Source organism: Lolium rigidum, chromosome 5, assembly GCF_022539505.1.
Source record: "Lolium rigidum isolate FL_2022 chromosome 5, APGP_CSIRO_Lrig_0.1, whole genome shotgun sequence".
NCBI lineage: Eukaryota > Viridiplantae > Streptophyta > Magnoliopsida > Poales > Poaceae > Lolium > Lolium rigidum.
The window spans coordinates 207,718,925-207,730,319 of record NC_061512.1 but is presented as its reverse complement, the minus strand read 5'-3'; positions in this window follow the sequence as shown (position 1 = coordinate 207,730,319).

Genomic DNA, 11,395 nt, shown 5'->3' with positions numbered 1-11,395 from the left:
CGGGTGAGGAGGCATCCTCCTCTTTAAGAAGTGGGATCTTAAGCTTTAAAAGCATAATTTTTTAAGAGAGAAAAAGATACATAGTGTCATATTTGTGGGGTCCCTTTTTTTTTTCGGACTAAAGTTGTAGCTTCCATTGGAGAGATAAAATTCACCATGTTACTTCTAACAACTTTTTCACATGGAGCAGCTAGTTGTGTATGCCACCATTGCTCATGCCCTTAGCACAAACATGCCTACCAACAAAAGAAAATTTCAGGCTAGGAATAAACCCACAAAGCTCCTTTTATCTCCTGACAAATGCACGTAATTTGGGATCTATCACCGCTAGACACGTCCATCAAAACTAAAACTTCTTTAGCATCAATTTCAAACTCCACTTTCTGGTACTGCCTATCAAGAGCCAATTGAACATCATCATTCTTCCTTAGTTACGCCCTGGTGCAATAATTCAACATTTTAGAGTTAATTTCAGTTTGACAACAGATGTTACTCCCTCCTTTTCAAATTATGTTGCATATACTTTTTTTTAAAAAGGGGTGAACCTCCTTGGTTCCATTAAAATTCAACCAAAATGTCACAAGGTTCAACGAGTTGTGGACTCGACTTTAGGCATAGTCTTACAAAGCTAAGAAACTGGAGAGGCACCAAGAAGAAAAACTACATAATAAATACACATTTGGATACGAAAAGCGAACAACATCAATCAACTTCTCACAAGCAATCTCTTGGCGCCAATGATTTATCAATTCATCAGGTCCAAGACTTACATAGTCTTTCCCGGCCAGCCCCATCAGCAAACTCTTCATATTCATGCTATCCGCAAGAGTGCCCGCGGTGATGATTCGGCATTATCAAGTTTGCATCCCGTAGGGTCATGACCCTGCAGAAAGGCTTATTGCCACCAGGTGATTAGTGACAGGCAAAATTATGCCTGACACTAGTAACCATAATCAGCGACAGGCACTTATAAGCCTGTCACTGGTAGAAAATACTAGTGACAAGCGCGTGAAAAGGGATGTCACTGGTTATTTTTTCGGAGGCTAGCCGGGATGGAAAAGTGGCTAGTGACAGGCTAGTAAAAGAGCCTGTCACTAGGCATACGTTGGTATTTCGCGCGCGTGTCCTCCTTCTGAGATCTTTCTAGCACGCCATCTTCATGGGCTGGCCTTTCCCGCAGTACTGCTGGCCGATCAATCGATCAGGAGGCAGCTGTGGAGCTTCTGCGAACAATGCCGCGCAGTTCCGGCCAAGAACTACCGCGATCGCCTCTATCCGTCCCGGAGTGTCGCGCGTCCAGCCGAAACAGCCGCGAGTCGTGGCGGCCTCGTATCCGCCCCGAAGTCGCGCTGGACTACAGGTCGCAGTAGATGTAGAGTCGGGCCAGATTCCACCACCTCACCTCTACTATTAATTAATTAATAATTAATCTCGGCCGTAAAACATACACATCGAACGTTCCAAATTTAGCCCGTGTTTGACTCGAGCGGACTTCATCCGCCGGCCTAATCCAAGCTAATCACGGTAAAAAAAAAAATCCAAAGGACCAAACCCCTTCTTCCTCCCTTCGCACTCCCTCCCCACGAAACCGCCGCCTCCGCACTCCGCCACGCATGGCTCAGATCCCGCCACCAGGGACATGAAAGCTCTTCCGTCGTTTGGGACGCGCTGCCGCCGCCCCTCCTCCTCTCGATGAGGGTGTCGTCGTCGCCTCCACCAATCCTCCATGCCTGTGGAGATGCTGCCATCCGCACGGCCAGGGGCGGTTCAGCACAGACGGAGCCTGCGAGCTAGGGGTGAGAAACATGGATTCTTTTTTCATTCTGTAAATCGGTTGGGAATTCCTATGATTCAGTTTTTTATTATTATTTGATTTGTTCCTCTTGTAACTCCAGTTGAAGCCGCTGGAAGTTAGCTCGGTGAGATCAAAGACCAATCGGTCCATTACCACCCAATCTTGCCTTGCTATGCCAATCATACGTTTTTTCAAGCAGAATAGACGCCAACTTCTCATAAACACGACATTTTTTTGGTAGAAGTTTTTTGACACCTTGCCATCTTAGCCTCTGGAAACACATATCATTTCCAGCACCACCTCTAGCCATTCTCGCTCCTCCCGCTCTGGCTCATGTCGTGTTGTCAACGGCGAGAATTCACAAGAAGGATGTGCGATCTGGGTGGGGCGATAAGAAAAGCGTGTTCGGTGGTGGGGAGAGTTCTTTGAAGTCTGTGACTCATAGGATTAGGGTCGGTCCGAATTACATGCTACGAGTTAATACGAACATTGTTTATACTAAAATTTTGTACCTCATATATTTTGTTTACCTTCTTAACTTAGTATATTATTTTAATTGTTTACCATACCCAGCCACATAACAGTAAAGATAAATTTCAAGATACGTAGTCTTGGTTGTATAGTACTAGCATTATGATTAAATACAAACTTATGATAAATTTAAGTCGCATTTGTAGAAAATGTTTACATTTTTTGTTTCCCAGTTAGCTTTGTTTACTCCAGCTGAATCCCCTAAACGAGAAAATATATATTACATGCTTCCATTGATTTATTTGGGAAACTTGCTTATATGGGTGAGTTGGTAGATGTGTATGTATTTTAGTATCTTTTAAAGATCTTTCCTCATAGAGGTTTCTAGCTGATCTATAACACGTAAGACCATAGCCGTTACTCAGCACTTTTTTGAGGTGCCATTCGATTAGAAGAAAGCAAAATATTTACACAAGACCACTAGTTCGCCCCGCCTCCGGGATCATTGGTGATAGCAAAGGCAGGCTGCGCCATCTCCTGCCGAGGGAGAAGGGTAACATCAAGCAAGGGGCAACACCACATATGTAAAAATCCTCATGTCCTCTCCCTCCAGATCTCCCAAATGATATTAGTGTTGATTCCGCTTGCGCGGCGCTTCTCCTTATTCAGGAAATTTGCAACATTTGGCTGTCGCTATCCATCGAAATCATAGCTCTCTGTGACATTTTTTTTAGATAAAAGGCATCTAGCGCCCGACTTTAAATTAATAAAGCCCTCAAGGTTCGGAACATAGTAGTATTACAATGCTGCGACATACAGCTTAGCCAAGAAAAGCTAACAAAGCATAACATGAAAGGAGACGGTCCAGGCTTGCATTAGGAGAGGGACACCATCTTGAGGAAGCGCCAACAAGGATCCTTACTGGTCATTTGCCACCAGCTCCGCGTGTAAAAGTTTTAGTTGTCTTGTCAGCTCCGAGAGGTTTGCCTTGTCTTGAGCTTTTGCGAGGGGCGTCCATAGCTGCAGAAACACAATGGTTTGATATAACAAGTTAGCAGGTTTAGAGATCACCCAAGATTCAAAAACGTGCTTGTTGCGAACATGCCAAAGCGCCCAACTTTGAGCCGCAAAAAGAGTCCAAATAAGACGGCGCGGACGGCCCGAAAAACTAGAAACAATGGCAAAAAACTGAGCAAAAGAAGTGGGCGACCAGCGGCACTCAAGAATTTGTCTGACCACACTCCACATGAATCTGGCCAAGGAACACGTAAAGAAGATATGGTTGGCGTCCTCAGGTACATCACATAGGGCGCATTTCCCTGTTGCCGGGCCAAACCTGGCCGCCACAAGTTGGCTGGAGGGTAGACGATCGAGGATAAGCTGCCAAGTGAAAATACAGATCTTAAGGGGAAGATTGGCGGCCCACACATCCCTAGCATGTGCAACCGACGCCCCTTCAGACAACTTCCTGTACATGGATGACACAGAATAACAGCCCGTGGGATCAAGGTTCCAGACAATAGAGTCGGCTCCAGGTTCAAGGTTGGTCTCCTGAAGGATGAGTTGCAAGTTGGCCCATTCTTCCCTGGCCAGTAAGTCAAAGGTTCTACGGAAGCGAAGACCACAATCACAGGCAGAGGCAACCGATAGCTGCTGATTGTCACATATTTTGAATAGGTTAGGGAACAAGTCCTTAAGGGGCCTCTGTCCTGCCCAAAGATCGAGCCAAAACATAGTTCGGTTCCCTTCCCGTACCATGTGTTTGGCCCCCAATTTAAAGAAGTGTTTAATTTTGTGGAGGCTTTTCCAGAACGGGGAGCCCCCACTCCCGATCCAGAGAAGATATCCGTCGCCGTTGTATACTTGGCTCTCAAGAGCTGAGCCCACAAAGCGTTGTCTCCTTGAAATAGCTTCCAACCCCATTTTAGAAGCAAAGCAATGTTCATCTTTCTGGAATTAATAAGGCCTAGACCCCCTGCTTCCTTTGGTCTACAGATCGCCGGCCAATTGACAAGGTGGTACTTACGTTTCGGCCCCGCGCCTTCCCAAAAGAACCGAGAGCGATGTGAGTCAAACTTGTCGTGGATACCATCCTGCAGAAGGAAAAGGCCCATAGCAAACATTGGGAGACTTCTAAGGCAAGAGTTGGAGAGAATCAGTCTTCCTCCCGAGGAGAGGAATCTCCCCAACCAAGATTCAATCCTTCAACCAAGAACATCCAATTGAGCATATCAGCAACCCTATGCTGAGTCTCAATTGGTTGGCCCATTACTATGACCTCACTTTTGTGGTAATTAATTTTGAGCCCAGACATTTCTTCGAAGCACATGAGAAGGAACTTTAGGTTTATGACTTGTCGCTCATCGAACTGACAAAGGATTAGAGTGTCGTCGGCGTATTGTAGGTGGGATACCTCCCCGGGTATCAAGTGTGGCACCATCCCCGCGATGTGACTAGCCTCGCAAGCCTTGGTTAGCATGAGCGAAAGAGCTTCTGCCATGAAGTTGAAGAGCAAAGGCGAGAGAGGGTGCCCTTGTCGCAAACCCCTCTTTTTGCGGAAGAAGGGGCCCGCCTCCCCGTTTATGGAAATAGCCGTCTGTCCTCCAGTAACAAGCTGCATAATGCGATGTACGGCCCCACTATCAAAACCCTTGGCCCGCATGACCTCAGTCAAGAATGTCCAATTAACTCTATCGTACGTTTTTTCAAAGTCCAACTTAAGCAAAATGCCCCCTAGCTTTTTGCTCTTCATCTCATGGATGATTTCCTGCAGGGCCAGAGCCCCGTCGAGAATGAATCTGCCCTTGATGAAAGCAGTCTGATTCTGGCTGATGATTCGATGTGCAATTGGGTGAAGTTTGGAGGCAAAGGCCTTGGACACGATCTTGAACACCACATTAATCAAAGCAATTGGTCTGTATTGTGTGATCTTATCGGCACCGGGGACTTTGGGAATCAGAGAAATAACGCCAAAGTTAAGACGAGCGACATCAATCCGTCCCAGGATGAAGTTGTTGAGAATATGCAAGACCCCATGCTTGACTAACGGCTAACACTTCTGAAAGAAAGCGACTGGGAAGCCATCGGGCCCTGGTGCCGTGTCCGTTTTCATGCCTTTCACGACTTTTTCCAGCTCCTCCTCGGAGAAGGTCAGCGCAAGGTGTAAGTTTTCCGCAGCGTTAACCCGAGAGGAGGCGTCCCACGCGTCCGGGGCAATACTACAAAGACGGCTTTGCTCCGATCCCAAGAGCTCTCTATAAAACGCGTAAACGTGTTCTTGAATCATCCTCATATCAGAGATAGTTCCGGCATCAGTGGTGAGAGATGAGATTAGACATTTCCTTCTGCGTCCGTTGGCAACGGCATGAAAGTACGCGGTGTTTGCCCTTGCAACGCCCAACGCACTCTCCCACGCTGCCGCCAATATTCTTCCTCTAGCTTGTAAATGTTGACTAGTTGGTCCTCAAGGTAATAGCGGAACGCCCAGCCGTCTTCCTCAAGACCAGCTGAGTCAGCCTCCTCATCTAACTGCTTAATTTGCCCCAGCAGCTGCAGCTTGAGGACGCGTTGTTCCTTCCCAATGTTCTTGCTCCAATCCCTAAGGTACTGGCGCAGGCCGCCACTCATGCCCTGCCACCATTCCACAATATCTCTGCCACCAGTTTGTGATCCCAGACGCTCCCAAACCTGGGACAAGAGTTGGTGGAAGCCCTCCGTTTCAAACCACCCTGTTTCGAAGAAGAAACGATTGCTTCTGATGGGGCTATCATCCCCTGTGTCCAAGATGAGGGGAGTATGGTTTGAGCCCAGGCTAGTTTCAGCGGCAACCGAGCAGAGAGGGAACTTGGGTTCAAGCATAGGCGAGATGAACACTCTGTCCAGGACGCTCCTCACAGGGTTGAGTTGTTTGTTAGTCCAGGTGGATCTCGCCCCGGTGCGAGGAATCTCCCTAACAGCCCAATCACTGATAGCTTCATTGAACATGGATAATCTGGCCCAGTTAATCCTGTCATTATTTTTGTCTTCCTGGCTGCGAATGAGATTGAAATCCCCTCCCATAATGAGGGGATCCTCTAGGCTATTAATCTTATTGGTAACCTCAGTTAGGAAATCCCTAGAAAAGGCATGGTCTGCAGGCCCGTAAATTCCCATAATCTCGAGCTTAAGCTTACCCACACGCCAAAGAACCGTGGCACTAAAGAAGAATTGCCCCATGTCAATTCTGCCAACTTCGAAGCAACTATCCCTGAAGCCCATCAGCATGCCGCCCGATCGGCCAGTTGCCGGGAGCCAGCACCAAAAGAATTTCTCTCCAACTTCTAGGGTACGTAGCTCCTGGTCCGTGAAGTATTGTTTTACTGTCTCTTGTAAGCACACCAAATATGTGGTGAGTGCAGAGGTACTCCTTCAGCAGGGTCCGGCGCCCCCGACAGCCGAACCCTCGGATGTTCCAGAAAAGGCACCACATTAGGAAACCAATCCATTAGCCCGTGCTTGGCGGGTTCTAGGCCTTGATAGCTGAGTAACAACCGTCTTTGTCCCGCGTTTGCCTTTCTTAGCAGGAGGATTCTGGGCGGGGTCTGTGCCAGACCCTTCTGGCACAGGAGGCGCCATCACCTCAGCTGCAGGCAAGGTGGAAGAATTCGCCACCTCGGCGGCCGCTTTTTCTTTAGCCAGTTTAGCATCTGCAATCTTACGGGCCAGAGCCAATTCTGCCTGAGCCAACTCTTTTGCACGGATCAGAGAGAGAACCTCAAGAGGGGAGCCCGCAGCGGAGGGAAAAACGACGCAGCTATCTTTGGCAACAGAAAGCAAAAGATCGGAGGAAGTATCTCGTAAAACAGCAAAGGAGGATAACGAATTGGAGTTACCTGGGTCTTTGTCTGCTGCCGCACACATCGCTCGCTCCAGCACTAGTCCTTCAGTAAGTCCTTGGCCATGGGCGCTCTTGCGGGAAGCTTCTACCGGCGATGCCCGGCTCCTGGGCGCTCGTGCCACCGTTGCTGCCAGCTCCGAGATCACGTGGCCGCTGATACGTCTCCGACGTATCGATAATTTCTTATGTTCCATGCTACATTATTGATGATATCTACATGTTTTATACACATTATATGTCGTATTTACGCATTTTCCGGCACTAACCTATTAACAAGATGCCGAAGAGCCGCTTGCTCGTTTTCTCGCTGTTTTTGGTTTCGTAAATCCTAGTAAGGAAATATTCTCGAATTGGACGAAATCAACGTCCGTGGTCCTATTTTTGCACGAAGCTTCCGTAAGACCGAGGGGAAAGGAAGTGGGGCCACGAGGCGCCGCCACACTAGGGCGGTGCGGCCCAGGTCTTGGCCGCGCGGCCCTAGCGTGTGGGGCCCTCGTGTGGCCCCTCGCGTTGCCCTTCCGCCTACTTAAAGTCTTCGTCGCGAAACCCTCTGTACCGAGAGCCACGATACGGAAAACCTTCCGTAGACGCGCCGCCGCGAATCCCATCTCGGGGGATTCAGGAGATCGCCTCCGGCACCTCGCGGAGAGGGGAATCACCTCCCGGAGGACTCTTCATCGCCATGATCGCCTCCGGAGTGATGAGTGAGTAGTTCACCCCTGGACTATGGGTCCATAGCAGTAGCTAGATGGTCGTCTTCTCCTCATGTGCTTCATTGTTGGATCTTGTGAGCTGCCTAACATGATCAAGATCATCTATCTGTAATACTATATGTTGTGTTTGTCGGGATCCGATGGATAGAGAATACTATGTTATGGTGATTATCAATCTATTACCTATGTGTTGTTTATGATCTTGCATGCTCTCCGTTATTAGTAGAGGCTCTGGCCAAGTCTTTGCTCTTAACTCCAAGAGGGAGTATTTATGCTCGATAGTGGGTTCATGCCTCCATTAAATCTGGGACAAGGATGTGAAAGTTCTAAGGTTGTGGATGTCGTCGTTGCCACTAGGGATAAAACATTGATGCTATGTCTAAGGATGTAGTTGTTGATTACATTACGCACCATACTTAATGCAATTGTCTCGTTGCTTGCAACTTAATACCTGGAAGGGGTTCGGATGATAACTCGAAGGTGGACTTTTTAGGCATAGATGCATGCTGGATGGCGGTCTATGTACTTTGTCGTAATGCCCTGATTAAATCTCACTATATTTATCATATCATGTATATGCATTGTTATGCCCTTTTCTATTTGTCAATTGCCCGACCGTAATTTGTTCACCCAACATGCTTTTATCTTATGGGAGAGACACCTCTAGTGAACTCGTGGACCCCGGTCCTATTCTTTACATCGCATACAATCCATCGCAATACTTGTTTTACTCGTTTTCTTCGCAAACAATCATCTTCCACACAATACGGTTAATCCTTTGTTACAGCAAGCCGGTGAGATTGACAACCTCACTGTTTCGTTGGGGCAAAGTACTTTGGTTGTGTTGTGCAGGTTCCACGTTGGCGCCGGAATCCCTGGTGTTGCGCCGCATCACATTTCGCCACCATCAACCTTCAATGTGCTTCTTGGCTCCTCCTGGTTCGATAAACCTTGGTTTCTTTCTGAGGGAAAACTTGCCGCTGTGCGCATCATACCTTCCTCTTGGGGTTCCCAACGAACGTGTGAGTTACACGCCATCAAGCTCTTTTTCTGGCGCCGTTGCCGGGGAGATCAAGACGCGCTGCAAGGGGAGTCTCCACTTCCCAATCTCTTTACTTTGTTTTTGTCTTGCTTTATTTTATTTACTACTTTGTTTGCCGCACCTAAACAAAATACAAAAAAATTAGTTGCTAGTTTTACTTTATTTACTGTCTTGCTCTCTATATCAAAAACACAAAAAAATTAGTTACTTGTCTTTGCTTAGTTTACTTTATTACTATTAAAATGAGTAATCCTGAAGTTGAAGTTCGTTCTTTTAAGCAACAAGGTGGAGAAAGTTTTAAAGATGCTTGGTACAGAATTAGTAATGCTCATCATAGGTGCATTAAGAAACACTCCACTACTATCCTTCTTAGGAACTTTTATGTTGGTTTATCTAGTTGGAATAGGTATGTTCTTGATACTCTTTCGAGAGGTAATTTCCTAGGTACTCCCGCTTTAGAAGCTAGTTGCATTATTGAGAGTCTTGTCGGAATACCACCTGTTAATGAAGTTAAAATTGAAATCTCTCTTGAGGATGTTATGAAAAAATTGGAAACCATAGAGAAATTTTTTCCAAGTATTGAAACTAAATTGGAAATGTTATTGGATAAAACTGATGAACTTGATAAATCCCTAGGAGGAGTTAATGAAAGAATTAATGTCCTAGGAACTAGGAACTTGTGTTGTCCATGATAATCAAACCAATAGGATTGATGAACTTGAAAAAGCTATGGGAACCTTGGGTTCAACCTTTTCTTCTCTCAAGTATAATGAGAAAGCTTATGTGGGTAAAGAGCAAAAATTCATGTATGCCTCTAAAGTGCCTAAACAAAAGAATTATTATAGGCCTAAAATTGCTAAAACCCCTAGCACCACCATAGAAAATTTGGATAATGGAGCACCTAAAATACCCTCTGCAACAAGTTGTGTTTGCAAGAAAAATAATGTTGATGCTTCTACTCTTGATAATACTTGATTCACACTTTCTGCGCCTAGCTGAAAGGCGTTAAAGAAAAGCGCTTATGGGAGACAACCCATGTTTTTACTACAAGTACTTTGTTTTATATTTGAGTCTTGGAAGTTGTTTACTACTGTAGCAACCTCTCCTTATCATATTTTTGTGCCAAGTAAAGTTTCTATGTTAAAGTTGATGTTATATTTGGGATCGTCGCGCAGAAACAGCATTGCCGTCTCGTCACGAATTCTGGCATAAGTCTCTGTAAAAAATTCAAAAAAATCTGCAAAATTACGAGCGTGATCCTCGGATATGTACGCAACTTTCATTAGTTTTGAGTTTTTCCATTTGAGCAAGTCTAGTGCCCCTTTCAGGTTCGTCTTTACGGACTGTTCCGTTTTTGACAGTATTCTGCCTTTTATTTCGCATTGCCTTATTTGCTATGTTGGATGAATTCGTTTGATCCATTAATGTCCAGTAGCTTTGTGCAATGTCCAGAAGTGTTAAGAATGATTGTGTCACCTCTGAATATGTGAATTTTTAATTGTGCACTAACCCTCTAATGAGTTTACTTGAAGTTTTGTGTGAATGAAGTTTTCAAGGGTCAAGAGAGGAGTATGATATACTATGATCAAGAGGAGTGAAAGCTCTAAGCTTGGGGATGCCCCCGTGGTTCATCCCTGCATATTTTAAGAAGACTCAAGCTGTCTAAGCTTGGGGATGCCCAAGGCATCCCCTTCTTCATCGACAACATCATCGTGTTCCTCCCCCGAAACTATATTTTTATTCAACTACATCTTATGTTCTTTACTTGGAGCGTCGGTTTGTTTTGTTTTTGTTTTTGTTTGAATAAAATGGATCCTAGCATTCACCGTGTGGGAGAGAGACACGCTCCGTCGTTGCATATGGACAAATATGTCCTTAGGCTTTACTCATAATGTTCAAGGCGAAGGTTGAAATTTCTTCGTTAAATTGTTATATGGTTGGAATCGGGAAACGCTACATGTAGTAATTGGTAAAATGTCTTGGATAATGTGATACTTGGCAATTGTTGTGCTCATGTTTAAGCTCCTTCATCATATACTTTGCACCCATTAATGAAGAAATACATAGAGCTTGCTAAAATTTGGTTTGCATATTTGGTCTCTCTAAGGTCTAGATAATTTCTAGTATTGAGTTTTGAACAACAAGGAAGACGGTGTAGAGTCTTATAATGTTTACAATATGTATTTTATGTGAGTTTTGCTGCACCGGTTCATCCTTGAGTTTGCTTCAAATAACCTTGCTAGCCTAAACCTTGTATCGAGAGGGAATACTTCTCATGCATCCAAAATCCTTGAGCCAACCACTATGCCATTTGTGTCCACCATACCTACCTACTACATGGTATTTCTCCGCCATTCCAAAGTAAATTGCTTGAGTGCTACCTTTAAAATTCCATCATTCGCCTTTGCAATATATAGCTCATGGGACAAAATAGCCTTAAAAACTATTGTGGTATTGAATATGTACTTATGCACTTTATCTCTTATTAAGTTGCTTGT